The sequence below is a fragment of the Drosophila willistoni genome (genome assembly GCF_018902025.1).
Source record: "Drosophila willistoni isolate 14030-0811.24 chromosome XR unlocalized genomic scaffold, UCI_dwil_1.1 Seg144, whole genome shotgun sequence".
NCBI classification, from domain to species: Eukaryota; Metazoa; Arthropoda; class Insecta; order Diptera; family Drosophilidae; genus Drosophila; species Drosophila willistoni.
In genome coordinates, this window is record NW_025814057.1 from 9431723 (window position 1) to 9453051 (window position 21329).

Genomic DNA, 21329 nt, shown 5'->3' on the forward strand with positions numbered 1-21329 from the left:
AGGTTGACACCAAAACAACAAAAAAAATATAACAACCACCCTTTGAAATTTCCAGTCTAAAAAAGGATAAGGGTTATTTTATATATTATGTGCCCACTGGGAATTCATGATATGGCCGCCATTAGAACCTGTTTTTGTCTACCTACTACAAAAATAATAATTAGGAAATCTTATAAATTCATTCATTATTATCATGGCCAAAAGGTTCTTAGCCAAATATTAATTAGACTTATTCCAATCATAGATAAAAGGCCAATCGTATATTAATGTAGACAAAATATTGAATTTTGTTCGTTTAATATAACCAATGGCCGGAATATAATTCATACATACGTAATCTAATACAATTTACTTGACATTTTCTTTGCAACATTAACATTGTCTTTATATAGTCGTCATGTAATTTCAATCAATAAGCAATTTTATTGATTTGTCAATTGTAACCAAAAATACAAATTCTTTCAATTTATTATACAAACAGGCACATCGATATACAGATGTGTGTATATACATATACTAAAGTATAATCTGTATTACAATTGGCTGAAGCTCATGGCAAGGCCACAACTGCGTTTTGTTTTGCCTTTATCTTTCATCTAGTACATTGTGGATGCTGTTCCCTAGAGCTACTATGTATATACACACACACGTATATTCATACATATATGTATGTATGTAATTATATAGTACGAACATACATCATTCATATGCATGTATGCAGCACATCATTGTGGCTCATGCGATAATCCTAAAGTTTATTCAACTCTCTCGGCAATTCCATTACAATTTTTAATCAATTTGAATTTAAATAAATATATAATAAAAAAAATAATAATAAAAAAATAACCGCACAACAAAAAAATTGTGGTTGGCACTTTTCCACATTTACTCATAAGGCCCCGACGAGATTCGAACTCATGATCTCCTGTTTACTAGACAGGCGCTTTAACCAACTAAGCCACGGCGCCAAGTTGTCCGTGTGCGTGAAAGTAGCCAACTTATGGGAAAACTTCTTAAAGACCGTAAAATGTTTTTTTTTATTTTTGAATGTAAGCAACAACAAATTGAATAGGTTTATTTTTACATTGTTTAAACATTTTTACTTTTTAGCACATTTATTTTGTCTGCCCAAGAGGCAGAATAGTTTCAATTCAACATTATCTTATCACACATTTCCAAAGACTGAAATTGATTTCCCTCTGAAACCGTTTCTAAATAAGTTCTAAATGCAGTGAAAGCTGTTTCATCTTATATTGCATCATCATAAATGCATACATATACGTACAGATTCCCATATGTATGTGTGTACGTTGAATAATATTTTTATAGGTTAAATAATAAGTGAAATGGCTAGATAATGGCTAGCTATCTCTCGAGGTCGATTTGGTTAACTTGTTTTAGCTGATTATAAATTAATTCATATCAATTCCAAGCAGATAAAAAATTGTACATAAATATTCTTCACATCTTTCATATTTTGGGCATTTGTTTAAAAATAAACAATCATCAGAACACAGGCGTTGGCATAACTTGAATATTGTCATTGGCCAAGAACATCGGCGCCGTGGCTTAGTTGGTTAAAGCGCCTGTCTAGTAAACAGGAGATCATGAGTTCGAATCTCGTCGGGGCCTATAAAGTATAAAGCATCCAAGATTGTGAAAGGGTGTTTTTTTTCATATTATTTTTATTAGTCAAAGAGTAAGATGCACGGGATGTACTTATCATTGGCAACATGTAGCAACATGTAGCACCAGTTTCCATTTTTCAAACGTGCTAGAATGTCTTTGAAAAAAGCGCACACAACTCTAGGTGATAATGCTTTTTAGCTATCATTTTTCCGGTTTTGCCCATTGTGTTATTTGTGATTGACTGATTTTAAAACCATGCCATCTGACCGCATCTTCTTAAGGAGCAGTCGTGGCCGAGCGGTTAAGGCGTCTGACTAGAAATCAGATTCCCTCTGGGAGCGTAGGTTCGAATCCTACCGACTGCGATATTGTAAAATAATTTTTTTATTTTTCCTTATTAATTTTCTTATCTATTCATGCTGACATAATGTTAATTAAAAAACTGATTCATTTTATACGCATGAATAAAAAAAATAAGCTGCAACTCATTTCAGCTATTTTACTTGTAGGCCCCGACGAGATTCGAACTCATGATCTCCTGTTTACTAGACAGGCGCTTTAACCAACTAAGCCACGGCGCCGATGTTCTCCGGCGATGTTAAAAGTCAATTTGTGCGTAGAGTGTGCACATTGGTTTTAAACACTTCACAATTATAACTATTTTTAAATATAGATTTTTGTACAGTTTAATAAGATAAAAATAGCTCTGGCAGGCCATCAACAAGTTTTTTCATAACTAATTTTATATATTAAAAGTCAAGATTTGTAATGATTTAGAAGTTGAAATACTTAATATAATTAGTCAACAGATGTAAAAAATATAGATATCCTTTGAAAGTTTTTCGATATAAGTTTACTAATTTTATACGATCAAACAACTTGGCGCCGTGGCTTAGTTGGTTAAAGCGCCTGTCTAGTAAACAGGAGATCATGAGTTCGAATCTCGTCGGGGCCTACCAAGCATTTCTTCTATGGGAAGTGTTGTGTTGGAAGTTTACTTTTTTGTTTGAAAATTGTAAATTTGTGATAAGTTTAATTTTAGTTGGAAAAATAATCCTTTGTCAGGATTTTGTTACCAATACAATGTAACCTGTCGACCATGATTGCTTGCTTCTTAAGAAGGCGAAGATAGAGGGCGTGCTTTTAAAGTCTTAAACAGCGTTCTTAAAATGTTTTCCACTTGGTGTTGTGTGCGTTTTTTTTTTCAAACACATTCCAGCACGTATACAAAATATTGAAATTGTCTCTAAATTGATACGAACATACATTGATATGAACATCCTCTAAAGTTGTCGAAAAATAATAAATAATTACAAATAAAAAAAAACATCCTTTCACAAATTTGGACGCTTCATACTTTATAGGCCCCGACGAGATTCGAACTCATGATCTCCTGTTTACTAGACAGGCGCTTTAACCAACTAAGCCACGGCGCCGATGCTCTTCGGCGATGACAAAAGCCAATTTATGCTCAGTCTATGCACATTGGTCTTACATACCTCAAAAATATTTTTTATTTTATTTTTTTTTTTTTTAGTTTTTATCTATGTTAACAAGTTAAAAATAGTTTTTCATGATACTTAAACGTTTTTACAGTAAAAAAAAATACGAGAATTGTATTCGAAGTTAAATAACTAAATATTCTTATTAATTAATAGATAATAATAAAAAAAATTTTTTATTATCCTTTGTACCTTGATAAAAGTTTATTTATTTTACAAGGGCCAACAACTCGGCGCCGTGGCTTAGTTGGTTAAAGCGCCTGTCTAGTAAACAGGAGATCGTGAGTTCGAATCTCGCCGGGGCCTTTCGGGCATTTCTTCTTTGAAGTGTTTTTTGGAAATTATTTTTTTTGTTTTCTAATTTATTTTCTGGAATGATTCTCATTTGAATCAATATTCCTTTGTTTGTTTTTACTACGCATCCAACAGGTCAGGTAAAATCTACTCTTAAATGCTTTTTGCAAAAAAAGAAACTACATCAAAAAAATGAGAACTTTCTCACAACAAATTCACAAAGGCCCCGGCGAGATTCGAACTCACGATCTCCTGTTTACTAGACAGGCGCTTTAACCAACTAAGCCACGGCGCCGATGCTATGCGGCGAAGTCAGAGGAAAATTTATGCATTCCTTAAATGCCTAAAAAAAAATTTTTTTTCTTTTATATCTATCTATCTTAATAAGTTAAAAATATTTTTTTTCCAAGCTTTTTCAATTTTTTTTTCATGTTCAAAATATAAATATAATATAAATAAAAGAATATTTTCAATAATCAATAGATAATAATAAAAATATGTTCAATATCCTTGCACGTACTTCGATATAAATTTTGTACTTTCACATGGCATAATAACTTGGCGCCGTGGCTTAGTTGGTTAAAGCGCCTGTCTAGTAAACAGGAGATCGTGAGTTCGAATCTCGCCGGGGCCTATGAGGAGATTATACGTTTAAGTATGATTGATTCCGAACTTTTTATATTTATTTTGGTTTGCCAGTAAAAACACGAAATATGAAATGTGTATTCCGAATTAATAATGGAAATACAACGAGTGACCTTTGGAAAGTTTTTTTTTTGTAAAAAATATAAAGATTTCTGAAATATTCATGATTTTGGATTCATTGTATAAAGAACTTCAAGGAATGTTAAAACGAAGCTTATAATTTTGGTACAATATAGAGTTGAAGTTCAGTTGGTTAATGGAGAGTGTAGAAATTAAAGCTAATTTTCTAGATTTTATTAGTTGCTTTATCTCCCAAATTCGGTCTCTCCAGCATAAGTTGCCTGCCTGGCCGTAATGAACTTTCCTTTGTTGCGAAAACAAATTAAGTTCACACATACACACACACATTTATCCTGCTGTCAAATTGATGGCTCTTTTTTGTTTTTGTTCCTTTATATATATAGTCAAATCTATGCTTGGGTTGTCATCAAATCCAAAGGGACAAAGGAAAAACAAGAAGAGTTACAAATTGTGTCACATGTCACACCCCAAAGACAAAAAAAAAAAAAAAGAAGAAAAAAAGAAAGAAAGCAGAGCAGAGGAAAACACACAGTTGATTGGGGATGGCAAATGGAGAGCGAACAGTGACATTTTTATGTACATATACATATATGTATATGTCAAGTCTGCATCATTCTCTTTCTCCTTCCGGTGTCTGCCTCCTCCCGCTTTTGTCCCACCTTCTCTTTAATCATTCAAGACTTTCATTAAAACCATCCCAGCACAAGGCAAAGCAATTAGATATCATTCGATTGATTTTTTGTTTCTTTTGTTTTCATCGCCGCTAAAGTTCCTAAGAAAGCTTGTCCGGAAGTGGTTAATCTAGCTTAAGACATGGGAAGGAACTTAATTCTCCATTCTTTAGAGCACTTTACATGGTGTCAAGATTGAAAAACAAAAAAGAAAACACTGAATCGAGGTTAGTGGAATAAGAACTGAATGGGTTTTAAGGTATTCTTGGATTTAACTAACAAGACAAAGGTAAGAATTGAGTTCCAATAGATGGATGGATGCATGGATGAACGGACAGATGAAAGCTCTCCGCACGCGCCTGTCTGATGATGGCTCGGGGCCCGGACCCGGACAGCCTTGAAGGGCACTTAGTATGAACTCTAATTGAATTAGACAGACAGAAAACCCCAGCAACAACAACAATAACAACTACACGACATAAATAGCATGGTGGAGCAAAAAGAAAACAAAACAAAAAAAAAGGGTTAAAACACAATACGCCAAACGGCCGACCCGGCCAATGACAGTTGGCCATTTCTTGCTGCTGCTGCTACTGAAGGAATTTCATTGATTGACAGCTGCAGCAGCATTCTGGACAGCCAGGCCGAGGCCACAACTGGGCGGGGGGTTTCTTTTGGGTGGCGACTTACAAATCACTAAACAAAATCAATTTTGTAAAATGGTCGTTAAAACTGGACGAAGGTTTCCGCTGAAATATACACGAACTGCATTCAGTTGCAGACGAGAGCTGCATGCGTTTAGTGTTTGGCCAGTTCCTAGTCCTTTTACTCCCGTAGTTCTTAGTTAAAAAGTTTTTTTTTTTTGTGGTTTCATTTGATTTGGTTTGGCAGCGTGTTCATATATGCGACCCGAATCATGAACTGGGCCATCTCAAATTTGACGGGCGGCAATCGGGTTAGCCGTGCCATTCTTGTGCGTTATTCCTCGGTGCCGTTGGCAGATGCCAGTGATGGTACATCGACAGCTCCACAGACACCCACAACAACTACACCGCGTCCCTCCACATCGCATTCATCGTTATCTTCAACATTTGCGGCCACTTTCCGGCATGTACCAGGACGTGCTGTGCCCCGACAACAGGCCAACAATAATAATACCAACAACAACACCAGCAACAATAACAATAATGGCAGTGGCAGTGGCAATAGTGGCACTGCAACACAATTATCCCTGCCCATGGATGTTGAGGAAACGGTCACTTGCTTTTGTCGGTAAGGAGACTTTAAGTTTTTCCAAGTTTATTTTCGACTCCAACAAAAAATTGGATAAATTCCACTAATTCCCGACTAGTAATTAAAGAATAATCTATTCACAATTTTTACATTGTATTTTGGTTACCCCAAGAAACACGTCACCATATTTCATTTCAAGGAAATTTTCAATTTCAAAATTTGCGATTAATATTTCTTTTGGAGTTGTGTGGGTTTTTACAACCCATGATAAGGAAGTTGACTGTCGACATTTCCATTGATTCAGACGTTTCCTTATCTAATTTCTAAGAAACAACGGAGAATTAGTGAATTAAAACAAAAGAATCTCTAGAATCTTGAGGAATTTGGAAATTTTCTGGTATTTTATTTGTTTAATTGGTCTGAAAAATACATTTTAACATTTTGTCGTAACTTTCAGAAGTTATTGTTTGTTTTAGTAATATAAAACATTCGAAATTAAAAATTCTTGGCAAATTCTTGACTGAATCTGGACTAATCCAGTTCCTGTAAGTTAATTTCAAATGGAAAAACTATTTTCTTGATTAATTTCACAAACTGTTTAACAATTTAAATGATCAATTTATGTTTTTATCAACCTTTGCGCTGTTTAATAGGGACTTAAATAGGTTTATGCTGAGGACTTTCAATACGAAAAAAACTTTATTTTTATTTATTTCGTAGAATTTCTAAATATTTGTATATATGTATGGGACGACGCATTTAATTTAATTATTAAAATCGTTTAATAGAGTGGAGAAAAATCATTCTAATTAGTTTAAGTAATTTATTATCTTATATCTAATTCATCGGCTTCTTCGTGGCATTGAAAATTAAAATAAACCGCAAAACCCTCGAACCTTTCTTATACATACATACATACATATGTATATTTTTTTCATTAGTTTTCCAAATAGGTGATAAAAACTATGTGGCCAATAGCAAAAAATTGCGTTGTATTTTCTCAACCACATGCAATTTTCGCCTGCTAAAAGGAAATTCTATGACATAGAGGGAGATAAAGAGGGAGAGTGAAAGGAGAGAGAGAGAGAGAGAGAGTGTGGTTTTTCGCACAGCGGGAACCAACAACAGCTGATTTTTGTATACATTATAGAATTTTCATGGCTATACTAGATCTTTCCCCTTTCCTTTCTCACTCTACTTCTGTCAGCCTTAACTTCATCCCCCCATCTCTCTATTTGGCTCTCTTTCTCTTTCTCTCTGTCCATTTCTCAAACATGATTAAATTTTGCAAACTTTTTTTTTTCACTGCGCATTTTCTTTTCTTGGTTTGAAGGGAAAATGTTGTTGATAAGACCGTTAAGGGGGGAAATGTTTACACCTACATAGATGTAGATGTATATGTACATACATATGTATATGCGTCGCATTTAAGATGACACGCCCCCTTTTTTAACTGTTAATGGCCACATATAGTACATAAATCACACACAGTATGTGGCGTTTATTCAAATTCATTGTTGTTTTTTTACTTTGTTGTTTCACACACACTCACACAAACAAATACCCTATAGACCGAGAGGGGAAAGGGGCTTATCTGCAAAAAGGCAAAACTGTTCAAATATATTCAAGATCCTTACCATAAGTCTAGAATCAGAGTCTAAAACGATTCCACCATGATTAGGATAGGAAGTTTTTTAGTTATTGCAAATCCTCTGTGTTAGTGTGATTGCCCCTTTGGGATTCCCCCTTTTTTAAGGTACATATAGGGTAATTGAAGAGTCGCCACATCGACTTGTAATATGCGAATCTTTTTAGAGTAGTTTTCTTCTGTGTTTTTTTTTTTTGCGCACTTCCTAATTTGATGGCTACGTCTGACGTCATTGGCAGTGCGCATGACCCACAGCAGCAGCAGCAGCAGCGGCGGCAGCAACAGCAACAACAACACATCTTGATACATTTTGTTGTTGTTTCGTCTTATTTATGTGATGTGGTAGTGGCGTGACCGACTAAACGGAACTCTCATCTCCATGCCCCCCCCACTCTCCGTCCGACCGTCCGTCCGTTTGCCTATCGGTCCTCCTTCACGGTGTGTTGTCCGCCTTGAGACTCTGTCTCTGTCTCTGCCGCAAGCGTCGTAGAAACAAATAAACAAGCCAAGAACAACAACAACAACAACAACAGCAATGGGAACAATAATAGCAAAAGCAATATTCATTTATTTATTTATTTATTTTCTCTTTGCACTATGAGAGGAAAACAATTCTCTCCCCATCTCTCACTCTCTCTCTCTTAGCCCCCACCTCTCTCCCATCTACATAACCATCAACCTTCACCATCATTACACGCCTCCTTTCACATTTGCAATTAATTTTAGCATACATACACAATACATGATGATCAATATTTATGCTAAAGATTCTGATTCCAGTTCCGGTTCCATTCGCCAACGCAATCAATTGATGTTTAGAATGGCCAGAATGTCAATGGAATTGGATCGAATAGCATATCAATATCTCTCAATCAATCACTCATAATTGTAAAGAATTTGCATCAACGAATGAAGCTTGATGGCAAATACTTTGAAATATATTTAGATATTGGGAAAATAAAATTAAACTAGACAATCATTGAGGTTACTGTAAAGGATATGATTATTTTAGGAGGGATAAGGAGGAAGGAATTTCTTCTCCCTTGTGGACTAGCCGTTAAAAAGAATAAGAATACGATTTACTTAATGTTGTTGAGAAAAAAGGGGCTATGGACCCAAGTATCTCAAAGTGGGCCCAGAATTTTCTCTAGACTTGCGTGTTTTTATGAATTTTTTAATATTGAAAAGGGGGTTCTGCATTTTCCTTAAAGCTCTGGCTCTAGTTAAATAGAATACAACTACTTTTGTATGAAATTAAGGGGTTCATTTAAGTATACCTACATTTGTATGTTAATTTGGATATTTTGTTAAACAATTTTTCTGCTATTTTGTAGATAATTCACCTAGTAAACCTCTGTTATAGAAATCCTGAATAAAAATAACAATTAATTTGAATAAAGACTTCTCCTTCTCTATCTATTGATATCCTTGTCATATCTGGAGGCAAACTGCTTGGTAGTGAAGTGTTTTTTTCTTTTTCCTTTGGATCCAAAAATTTTAGTGCTATGTTAAAAATTTGTTAAACATTTTTTCACGATCCTGTCGGAGACATGAATGAAAATTTAGGAGAAGCAACCCCAAAGTCAGTCGTGGTAGATCTCAATTGAATGAAGAGGGAGAGAGCAAGGAGACGAATAGGTGGAAAAGGTGAAAAAAGAAAAAGTGCATATGTGTATGGGGTGTGTGTTTGTGTGTGTGTGTGTTCCGTTTTAACTGGCCGCCCGCACTCAACTGCAACGAGTCGGGCCTAATGCTAGGCCCAACTATGGCTGTAATAAATAATGGGAGAATATTTGCCAATTCCAAGTTAGACGAATCGCTTGAACCGCTATAAAGGCAACCAAGCGTCGCAGTTAAAAGTTGCAACAACTTGGAAAAAAAAACCCATATAGCTACATTCATTTATATATTCAATGCGAGAGAGAATGAATCATGAATTGTAAGTGAGTGTGTGCCATTATCTTCGACTCCGTCGTGTGTGTTGTATGGAAAAGTGCAATCTTCTTTATGCTCCTTCTCTCTCTCTCTCTCTCTCTCTCTCTCTGCTGCTACTCTTTGTGAGGAGACTTTTGAATCTTCTTCTTTTTGTTTCTTCCTTTTTCTTGATGAACTTGTGCCGGTTGCGTTGCGGGCGGTCACAGGTGTTTGCTTCTCAAGACACTATGGAGAAGGAGAACGCAACGAATTGTGTCGGTTGTCTCGTTCTTTCATTCTCTACTTTACCGCTCAATGGAGACCGGGATGGGATGGGATCGAGACTGAGATCGGGACTGGGACTGGAACAGATGCTTGTCCAAGATAGGCTCTTGTTTCGTGTTGTTGTTGTTTTTGTTGCTGTTCCTGTTTCAACTATGTACACATACATATACTTATATGTATATGTAGGTACATATATACATATATATATTTGTCTTCCATGACGAGGCACCTTTTCTGCTTTTCGTTGCATTTTCCATGAAAGGTAGACCCAAATCATACATGAATACAAGTTCCTGTGTTCCTCATTTTATGTTGCTGTTGTTGTTATTCTATTTGATTTTTGATTTTATTTCTTCCTCTCACCCTCCTCCAACCTCACTCATCTGAGAACCCAGGAACCTACGACTAATGGGCAGTAGATGTTGATGATCTTGTGATAATTGTTCCCTCAGGGAGGTCTCAGGGTGCTAATGATGTGTAAGAATATGCGGGCCAGGCAAAAGAGTTGTACTTTAGATCTACATATAAGGATAATAATGCATTTACCTATGTAACAGTTAATTTATATCACACATTTTCTTTCTTCTCGTTTCAGGTGAGTTAAAATTTTAACAAGGATTTTTAAAGTCAAATGGAATACAATTTGGTAAACTTCATAACAAATAGTAGTAGACTCTACTACCAATTTAAAAAAAAAAAACCAAAAAGTAATAGCAACATTTCATTTGTCTGTAGTCTGGCAACTCACCCCATTTTGCTGCTGTCAGCTGCTGTGGCCATCGAACACATGAGCCGTTTCCATGTGTTGCAGCTCAGCTGATTCCGGCAGAGAGAGACAATGAGAGAGACTAACATACAAGAGAGAATATGAAGCAATTTCAGGGCTAGAGTTGAAAAATTCACGGGGGGGCTCTGGTGGGCTGGTAATAATGGTTTTAGGTGCCATCCCCCATATGAATCTACCACTGTATTTGAAGAATATTTCGCCCCTCATGGTTAATATATTCCTAGTAAACTAACAAAATAAGCAAGGAAAATCAGGATACTGCTTCGAAGGCGATCCTGCAGAGACTTTCTTATATTAACTAATTTATTTGTTTAGATTTGAAAGGGCTTGGACACAAAGCTTAAAAATTGGTTTTACTTATTTTCGGGTGCTGGCTCTCTTTTGGAGGATGCCATTCCGCTCCTGTTGGAGCTGTCAAACAAGTGGTTGAAGCACATTTACTTTTTTCTTCACGTTTACGTGGCTATCACACATTTATATGCGAAACACACACACTAAGAGACACTGCTCTCTCTCCGTTACTACTTGTCTCTGGTTCACTCTCTCTCTCTCTCTCTCTGCTCTGACAGAGTTCTCGTTCGTCTTGACAAGAGACAGAGAGAGGGAGCGAAAACAGTTGGGGCCACCATCAGCAACATCATCATCATTATCATACACTTTATGTGTGTGTGTGTGTGTGTGTGTGTGTGTGTGTGCTCCGCTTTCGTGTTGCCAGCTTCTGTTTGCGGTCGTATCTTGGTTTCTCTCTTTCTCTTTGCTCTCTGTAAGCGTGTTTGTGTGCGTGTTGCCAAGCGCGTTTGCCTCATTTGCTCGATGTTGGCATCGTTCGTTGGACGTTCGCCTCATTCACGTTGATTCCTTTCCGTTGCACGGTCGTGTTGAAGAGAGTCGCCTCCGCCGTCGTTTTGAAATTTGTGACATTGGTTCTTTCTTTATTTCTTGCTTTCGTCGTGTAAAATTGTGTTTATTTTTTTTTTTTTGTAATATTCTTTTTTTTTGTATTATTGTATGAAAATGTCCGGCAACGACGCTGTCGCCGTTTTAATGGCAACGGGCAAATATTGAAATATTGTGAAATGCTATCAATCAGATCAAATCAAATCAATCAATCAACAAATACATGAAAATGCAGTTTAATTTTCGTCTGTGTATCCTGAAAATGGGAAAATGTAAGATAAACTTGGTCAGCAGAGGCGGCTGCCCGTCTCTGTCTGTGTCTCTGTGTGCGTGTGTATATAAAACTGTGTCATTCACTCGACTCCAAACACTGCAGACAAGTTTTAAATGCCTTTTTTTTCGTAGCTCTCTTGTTGTTGTTGTTGCTAAGTCTTCTGCAACTATTGCCACGGTTTGTTGCTTCACTGATTACGCGCAATGCAGCAGCAGCAGCGGCAGCAGCAAGCGGCAGCTTCGAGTTCAGTTGCAAAACCGGCGAAGCGCAACGTTTAGAATTGGCACAGCAACAACAACAACAACAACGACAACAAATGCAGCAACAACAAAAACTGTTACGGTACATTCATAAACGAGACTAGAGGAGACAAGAGCCTTTCTTTCTCCTTCGCGCTCTCTCACCCTCTCTCTCTATCACACTCACACTTTATTGTTTTTTAACCACTTCCTGAGGCACTTCCACTTCCTGAAAGGCTTCCTGTCCAACACACTCACACTCTCAAAAAGGAAAAGGGGCATCAATCCAGCCGCTCTTCCTGTCTGTTAGTACTCATACATACATACATACATACACCTACATACTAACTAACACTAAGTACGTGTTCAATAAGTTGAGACTTTAAAAACTTCTCAAGTTTGGTTTTTTTTTTCTGCATTGCATTGTGACATCGTGTTAATTTTCACACTTTGTGTAAGGTTGCCCTCTCCGTCCCTCCGCCCCACCAGTAAAGCAACCTTCCTGCCCCTGACTACAGTAGCAGCTGCTGCTGCTGCTGCTGCTGCTGCTGTTTGCTGGTGTTGCTGGTTTCCTCCAATGCCAAATGCGTCACCCTATTGGGCTTTTTTGTGTCGTAGGACTATTGATTATTTTTTTCATTTCCCTCTTCTTTGCATGCAGGAGAGAAATGGCAAGGCAAGCAATCAATAGACGTTGGGAGGGGGACAAAAGAAAAAAAACAAAGCTGATCTAAAGATTAAGCGTCCAGGTTTTAATTTAAAACTTTCCCATTCCCATTAATCGACTTTGTGTTATGTTTGATTTCGCCTTTTGCTTTGACTAATTAGAAAAGTTACCAACACTTTTCTCTCTATATGAAATATTGAAAAAGTTAAACAAGGAGAACCAACTCATACCCCTTCTCTCTCTCTCTCTCTCACCCTCTCTCTTTTACTTGTTCAACCCTTTCACCGCGCTCTCTACAAATTCTAAAGAAAATTGAATTTCCCCCCTTCTTCGAAGCAGAGTTGTCAGGTGATCTTAACTGAATTATTTATATGTTGATCTACAGTTCGTTTACATTAACAAGTTTTAATGATAGTTTTTTTTTTTCTTGTGTGGAATTGTAGGAGATTTTTTTTTTCTGTTGTTATTTGTTGAGTTTTTATTTTTTTGCAGGGTCTACGTGACGTATGTGGGATATTTACAATTTTAATGCTTTTATCTCTCTCTCCATCTCGCTTGCTAATTGAAGCGTTAGTTTGTTTGTTTTTAGAGAGTTCTTTTATTTGCTATAGCATACGTTTGTGGGCCCATAAAAGGAAATAAACCTCTTTGTGTCCTCTTTCTTTCTAGAGATGAACTTTTTGATTTCACTTGGATTTGAAAATCTTTATAACAAGAAAAGAAAAAGGCAAGAATAAAACTCTTACATTTCGGATCGATGCGCTAGTTTTTTTTTCCCGAAACCGTTATAGCAGAGTGTATGTGTGTGTGTGTGTGTATGTTGTGTCGCCAGGCAACCTAGCATACAAAACGTGGTCTATGTGTGTGTGAGTGTATAAGTGTGTGTCTAGCATGTGTCATTGCATGTGCATCTTGGCGGTGCTCGAGCTCACGTCACCTCACGTCGTCGTCGTCGTTGACGTTGGCGGCAGCAGCAGCAGCAGCAGCTTCATCCAGTCAAACCTAGCCAAGCCAAGCAAGGTTTCCTGCCAGTCGCTAAGGCGGTTCAGAGTGGTGAGCAGAAAGGAGAGAAACAGGAGGGAGGGGGGCACATAAAGTGGAGAGGTTGTGAAACTTGTTTTTATTTCTTTTGATACTAATAATTCTACACGGCTTATAAGTCTATAACTGGTCGAGAAAAAAAAAAATAGACAGTGCAAGAGCAGCAGAGAGCAATAGAGAGAAAGAGAGAATGAGAATGAGCGACTGGCTGCCCCTCGATGGCTTTTGTCTCTCTCCGTCTCTGTCTCTGTCTCAGTCTCAGTCTCAGTCTTTTGGTCATTTTACCTCTCTCCTTGTCTATTTCGCTAAATGCTCGTTTGACCTTTAACGGGGCTTTTTCATCTCGCCTCTCTCGCTCTGTCCCCTCTCTGCCTTATTCTATATTTTGTCGTTGTCGTTTGCCTACATAAAAATCGGCAACAATTAAAGCTCATTCAAAACGCGAGCAATGGAAATGAACGACTATGATGAGTAGAATAACAACAACACCAACAACAAGAACAACAAAAAAACGCGTTATTTAGAATCACTTCATAAATTTTGATTTAATTGCCTGGGCTAAAGAGAGAGGCGAAGAAGAAGCAAAAGGAAATGAAGGTGGTTGAGATGATGGCGGGTGTGAAAAAAAAGCACAAAATAAATGACAAAACAAAAAAAAAAAAAACAGAAACACCGAAACAGAAACAGTCAAATTGGCTTCAATGCGAGTTGAAGGTTAAGTGCGACCAGCAAAACCAACAACAACAATAAAATCGACACGGAAATTAAGCACCAACACAACAACAACAACAGCAACTACAATAAGTTATATGCCAAAAAGTAAATAACAAACAAAACAAAAATATATATCCAAAACGAAATATCTATAACAATTGAAGGCATTATGGCATATAAAAGTATTTATTTATTTGTTTGCGGTTAAACGACAAAGTAAACCTTTTTTTTTTTTTTAGTGAACACCTCTTTTTTTCTCTCTTTCTCTCCCCCCTCTCTCCACGCTCTCTCTCTCTCCCTCTCTTTGGTTAGTTTATGCAAGAGATGTACACGAAAAGTTAGTCCACCATTCACTTCTTTTTTTTTTTTGAAGCTAAATACATAAATCAATCTTTAATTTTCTTGTTGCACCTTCATGAAAGGTGTCTAAATAAAGGATTGATCTTTTTATGGAAAGTCTGAATTTTAGTCAAAGAAAAGTGTAGATTAATCCTTTTCATGCTTAAGCTTCAAAAAGGTCGGAAATGTATTCGCCTGATGATGAAATCGGTTATAACTTTTTCGATTGGCCCTCGCCAATATAATAACTTTATTTTATAAGTCATATCGATTTGGCACGTGTATTATAAGCGGCCGATTTTCCCTCTTTTATATCTATGTATGCTTATTTTTTCCTTTTTTTTTTATAAATAACCTTAAACGCGCTGTTGCCACAAGCAGCAGAAGCAGCAGCAGCAGCAGCAGCAACACGAAAAGTGTCAATGTCAGCTGTTGTTTTGTTACCCGCACCAAAATCGAAGCAAAAAAAAAAAAGTCAAAAAAAAAAAGACAGTATATAGAAGAAAAAAAAAGAAAGAAAAATCGAACATCCGTGCTAAATTTGTTATTCAGCTGCCGGCTGTCCTTTTTTCCCCCCATCTCCCATCTCCTCATGCTGTTGTGGTTTTTGTTGTTTCTTAAAATAAAACTAAATATGCGATATATATACATATAAATAAAAACACACACACACACACTCGTACATATAACGTACATAACGTTTTGTCTGTTTTCTTGTTTATATATACAAGAAGATATTTCATTTAAATGAAATCAAATTGCAGCTAGCTAAATATTTTTGCAAATGTTTTTCCTGTTATTGTCTGTCTATTCGGGCTGGTTCATCTCTTCACCTTTCAAAGTGTAACACACGCGCCGCTAATTGCATCAACACAAAGAGAAAGAGAGATAGACAAATATGAAAAATATATATATATATCTATAAGATAGTGAAAAAGCTATAGAGTGAGAGAGAAAGAGACTAATACCACGAGAAAGAGAGAGAGAGTATAATTGTTAGCCATCACTTTTCTTGGCTTCCATACAAAAATGTCAAAAAGCAGCGCACACAAAAGGCACAAAATCATAGCGCAAAAGTAGTATGAGAAATCCATGTTGCAATCAAAGTTTTTTTCCATGCCCAAGTACAAACACACAGACAGATATAGATGGATATATGTATAAGTATATGTATGTACATATATATCATCTTAACTGTGGGTGAAACTTTGCCACACAGAGTCGCTTTACTCCCACTCACAACATCTTGCGGCAAAGTGAAGAGATATTCCACTGTGGTTTTCCACTGATATCTCAGTAATCGTTTATCGTTAAGCAGAGTCTATGATAATAATAAATATCAACCACTAAATGTCGATTCGTCAGATAAAGATCACTCAACTATTATCGATCACTATCGTTTCGATATTATTGTTTATCGCAGAAAAGTTATCGATATGTAACAATTATGGTTTCAAAACGATTTTGTTTCTATTTCCAAAAGTGTTTATGGCTCTTAATTGATCAATTGATTGACTTTTGTCATCGATTGCGTCAGAAAACTTATCGATATCTAACGATTATTGTTTCAAATGCTAAAAGGCATATGAATTCATGTACTAATCGACATTGGTTGATAGAAAAAAAGTATATATCTCACGAAAACAAAAAATTCCAGTAATTTTTCCCACAGTATTGTTTTACACGCTTTTTTTTTTTTTTTCTTTCATTCAAGAAACAAGTCATGCTTTATAGAGCTTGTAAGTTTAATAAATAAATTCAACTAAATTTACTTGTATTTTCTCGCATAGAATATATATAGAATATTAATGTGTGTGCGTGTGAGATGCCTTCGTTTCGATCTCTTTTTAAGGTTTGCTTGGGGTTTTGGTTTCTTTCTTTTTTTGGTTTTTAAACCAGTTAAGGCAGTTTTTTTTGGTTTTTTTGTTTTGTGTTGTCATTCAAGGAATATCATATTCAATATATATATAATTAGATAGTTAGATACTTATACTTATGTATGTGTTGTTCATAGATTTCCCAATTTGTGAAATAAGATTCACTGTATCTCATGTTTTGCTGGTTGCCCTCTTTGGATTAGATGTTGTTGTCGTCCAATTGCCCGCCCACCACCACCACCACCAACAGCATCAGCATCAGCACCACCATCAGTCATGGCAGCTGCTGTGATCTGTGATGGGGCTATATAATTATGCGGTTGTGTCTCCCGCCCACCTCCTACTGCCGCCCACCGGCTCCCGTTGTTGTTGTTGCTGTTTCTGTTGCTGTTGCTGTGTGGCAGCAACACGATTGGCGGCAACATCTTCACAAACACAAACACACACACACACACACATACAAAATATACATATAAGAAGCCTTGTAACTGGATAGTGAAAATTGTGCTGGTTTCCCGCTCACCCACTATCCACCATCCGGCAATTCACCCGCTCCTCCTCCTCCTCGTCTTCCTGTTCATTCCTCAACCTCCTGCTTCTGCTGTTGCCGCTTCTAATCATCTTTTAGCTGCAGCAATTTTCGGCTACTTTTGCAATCGACTCCCACAGACGGACGGATGGATGGATGGATCCCTCTCGCTTGTTGTTGTTTTGTGTTTCTGACCGCTTTTTCCCTAACGGGGCTGGCTTTTCCTATAATTTTGGTGTTTCCCCTCTCTCCACGATTCTTTCTTCTCTTGTTTTGGGTTAGCGAAATTACTATAATTTGGTGGGAAATTTTATGGGTCAAATTTTTAGCTCTGTTGACAATAAAGCAAGACAAAAAACAACAAAAAAACCGAGCGATGCGCCGCCACTGACCGCAGAGTTTTTTATTTAAAATTTTTTTTACTAATTTGCTTAATTAGCGCGTAGATTTGTGTGTGTGTGTGTTTATATGTATTTATTTTTTACACGATTTAATTGGGTCTATGTGTTTATTTTTATTGTTTTGTTTTTGGTAATTTTACTGGGTCTTCTCTCTGTGTTTTTGTTATATTTCGTTTTTTTTTCTTCTTTTTTTTTTTTTTTTTGCATTTCTCTCACGTTTTGGGCTTTGTACAATTTTATGGCAAAGCCTGAGAGCTTCATCGTCGTGAATGGAGCAATCTATAGAAAGAAAGAAACAGACAGGCAAAATTGAACGCGACAGACTGAGAGAGAGAGAGAGAGAGAGATAAAAAGTGGGGGGAAACGAATGATATGCCGGGCATATTAACGTTCCCAGAATAAAGGGAGTACGCGATAGGCGGGTAGCGGAGAGAGGGCCAGAGATGGTCGAGAAGAGACGAGAGGGGAGAGGATTCCATTAATGTTGGAAACGTGATGTGCGGCGTTTTGTGTAACTCGCCGTGAGAACTTGGCGGGTTTGCAATCGCGTTCAGGTTTCGCTGCTGCGTTTTAAATGACAGCGAAGCGCAGCAAACGAATGAAAATAACGTGGAGTAAATGCACGTAGATCGATTCATGATTGGCTCTTGGTATTGGTCTTTAAGAGTCACACACTCACAAACACACACTCTATCTACCTATCTACCAACATACCTACCTACATTAATCAAACTGAACACTCTGCTCCAAACTCTGTTTGGCCTTCAGAGTGTGAAAATTGTTGCAATCGAGCGATCACTCGATCGAACCACGAAGAGCAACCACATACTGCGTTTGGGGTCGAGCCCTTGAGACGAGACGACTTGATCCATTATTCACTCTCTACACAAGACTTGCAGAAGAATTAACACATTTTTACATGGAGAATTTTCATAAAAGAAAGTTCTTCTCTAACCTCCTCTCTAAAGAAAAGGTGTTCAAAGAAAATTTGTCAAAACTTGTTGATTCCGCACATAAGAATCACTTGACTATATACATATAACTTGTTTCTTAACGCTTAACTAAATACTATCCATAATGTTTACTTTTACTACTATCCATAATGTTTATCGTCTAGATTCTACTATCAATGATGTTTATCGATAATTATCATTTGGATTGTATTGTTTTTATCTAAAATGTTTCTGGTTCTTCATAAAAGATTCATTGAGATGCTTTAATTCCATCAATTGGTTGGTTATTCTCAAAATGAAAAGTCACAGCGATTTTCTCAGTAAAGTTATCGATATTTAACGATTTCTAGCTGAGAACGATAAATAGGATATCATAGGATACTCTTAAAGTGTAGAAAGTTAAGAGTATTTCAAACGTATTTTAGTTCTATTTATCAGTAAACGAGTCTAGTAAAAAAGACATTGGGATGAATTTCTGTTTATGCCATTAAAGGCAATCTTTTTTTTGTGTGGAAAATCCGCTATTTATGTTGGTTGTTGTTGCATCAATTTCAATTTTCAAAAGTGGAAACCGACATATACTATATATGTGTGACCTCAAAGACCGAGTGTGTATGTGTGTGTGTGTGTGTGTATACATACATATATCACATCAGGCATCAGCGATCCGTACCGCAAAAGCTAATTGCTTATGCACAACGCATAACCTTGCCACTTCATGACACTCTCTTCTGCTTCTTCTTCTTGTTGTTGTTGTTGCTTGTGCTCGCTTCGCTTCGATGGTAAACCAAAACACACACACAACAAGCAACAGGGGCAACCCTTCCCCTAAAAGTCATCATCTAATAGAGGGGACGACATTTGGGGAAAGCTTTCATCATTTTCCGCAACAGGCAAAAGCAGCGGGCTTTCCTCTACATCACCTTCCCCTCCTATGCCTCCCTCGTCTCTCTACAACTTGGCTTAATTGAAAATTCATAGTAAATCCAAAAGAGCATAGAAAACGACAGCTGCTCTCTGTGTAATGGTTTGCTGCTGGTACTTTTCCTAGCATCCATCCACTAGGAAAACCAAAACCAAACAGAGAAAAAACAAACACACAAACCCAAGTGGAGGAAAAAAAAAACACGAAGAAATAGAAAGAAGCACATTAAAATAATATAATTATTTTTCTTTGGCTAGACTTTTATCTCTTTTACTTACTACTTACCACTTTTTTTTTGTTTGTGTCTCTTTGTCTTTTATTTCTTCTACTACTACTACTACTTCTTGTTTGGTCTGTGCTTTTTGCTACTTCCCCTTCTTCCCCCCACCCATTTGGTTTTTTTTTCTTTCTGCTCTTAAGCGATTTATTTCTTTGCAGAGATTTCCGCATGCTTTTTCAACCGTGAACAAAGCACGAACTTTCATTTTAAAATTCTCGAAGCGTGGCTCTACACGTTGAGCCAACGTAGAGTAGAGTAGAGTGTCAATTTGCCGAGTTCTTCTGCATGAAAATGAGTCTTAAGAAATCCACCAAAACAGCAGCAAACAAAATCACCCACATTTCTGTTAGCTGGTTAGCTTTCTTCTTGTTGGCCACTTTCTGTGGGTCTCAGTCTTCTGAGTCGTCTTTTGGGCCAACGTGCCTTGAAATGAAAATGTCAGAAGCTTTGGCAGATTTTGGTAATTCTACAACTAATTGAAATTTGTGTAGAAAGTTTTTTTGTTTTAGTTTTTTGTTTTTTGTTTACTCTAGTCGTTTTGTTATTCTAGGGGAAAAATATAATATTTTTCGCCTTTCCATTTGGGCGGCTTTAAACTAATTTTGAGTACATTGTGAAAGTTACAAAATACAAAGTGTCAAAAAAACGTAAGGCCATTCTATTTTTCACACCTTTTTCTTTTCTTTTTTTCCCCCCTCTGCCCTCTCTCTCTGTCTCTCTTTCTTCTCTCAGAGGGGCGATATCTTATTTTCACTTCACTTCACTTGTCGTCTTTGAGTTCAAGTTATTGTCGATTGAATCATTCAAGTCTTCAAGCACGTTTTGACTCATATATGCTGCTGCTAATAGCCCAGATAAGCTCTGTTTATATATATGTATATATCTGATTTATACATGTATATATGTATAATTGTGGCGTGTGCCATTGGGAAATTCTGCTGTATCGACTAAAATGACAACAGGCAACAATAACAATAACCACAACAATAACAACAACAACAACAACAAAATATTAAATTTAAATGACTCATACAACAAAATTTGTAATCTGCTGCAGCTTCATTTTATTGACATGCTTAATGTTTGTGTTTTTTTTTTCGAATGTGTGTTTTTTGGCATGATTAATTTGGTCGTCATTTTTGGGGGAAGACTGTGGTTACAAATTGTGCCTTAAAGTCGCATAGATTGTGAGTCACTATGCAAATTTAATTTTGTGTATTTAAAGTCGAAACAAACTGTCCCATTTGGATCTCTCTAGAGTCTAAAAATTCAATGTTCTCAAAATATTACGTATACGCAGTGGAAAAGTTTTGTCTGCTTTTAAGCAGGATCTATAGATTATAAGATTAAAAACAAAAGTCATTAGTTTTTTGTTTTTTTTTTTAGAGAAAGTTTTCTTAAAATGAAAATTAATTTCAAGCTCAAATGAAAAAAAAATTCGTTACATATGCGTTTATTTTGCTGTTGAATTGAAAAATTGATTTTTGGACTTCTTAATCTATTT

The 21329-nt window shown here is 36.6% G+C and overlaps 9 non-coding genes across 9 annotated transcripts; 5 read left to right on the top strand and 4 right to left on the bottom strand.

The window, feature by feature from the left end:
- Positions 1 to 894: 894 nt before the first annotated feature.
- On the bottom strand, positions 895 to 968 carry Trnat-agu. The gene has a single exon. It is a non-coding gene; the product is annotated as a tRNA-Thr (tRNA).
- Positions 969 to 1558: 590 nt separating this feature from the next.
- On the top strand, positions 1559 to 1632 carry Trnat-agu. The gene has a single exon. It is a non-coding gene; the product is annotated as a tRNA-Thr (tRNA).
- A 280-nt stretch (positions 1633 to 1912) lies between these two features.
- Positions 1913 to 1994, top strand: Trnas-aga. The gene has a single exon. It is a non-coding gene; the product is annotated as a tRNA-Ser (tRNA).
- A 142-nt stretch (positions 1995 to 2136) lies between these two features.
- On the bottom strand, positions 2137 to 2210 carry Trnat-agu. The gene has a single exon. It is a non-coding gene; the product is annotated as a tRNA-Thr (tRNA).
- A 300-nt stretch (positions 2211 to 2510) lies between these two features.
- On the top strand, positions 2511 to 2584 carry Trnat-agu. Its single transcript has one exon. It is a non-coding gene; the product is annotated as a tRNA-Thr (tRNA).
- A 407-nt stretch (positions 2585 to 2991) lies between these two features.
- On the bottom strand, positions 2992 to 3065 carry Trnat-agu. The gene has a single exon. It is a non-coding gene; the product is annotated as a tRNA-Thr (tRNA).
- A 298-nt stretch (positions 3066 to 3363) lies between these two features.
- On the top strand, positions 3364 to 3437 carry Trnat-agu. Its single transcript has one exon. It is a non-coding gene; the product is annotated as a tRNA-Thr (tRNA).
- A 209-nt stretch (positions 3438 to 3646) lies between these two features.
- On the bottom strand, positions 3647 to 3720 carry Trnat-agu. Its single transcript has one exon. It is a non-coding gene; the product is annotated as a tRNA-Thr (tRNA).
- Positions 3721 to 3985: 265 nt separating this feature from the next.
- Trnat-agu lies at positions 3986 to 4059 on the top strand. The gene has a single exon. It is a non-coding gene; the product is annotated as a tRNA-Thr (tRNA).
- The last annotated feature ends 17270 nt before the right edge of the window (positions 4060 to 21329 follow it).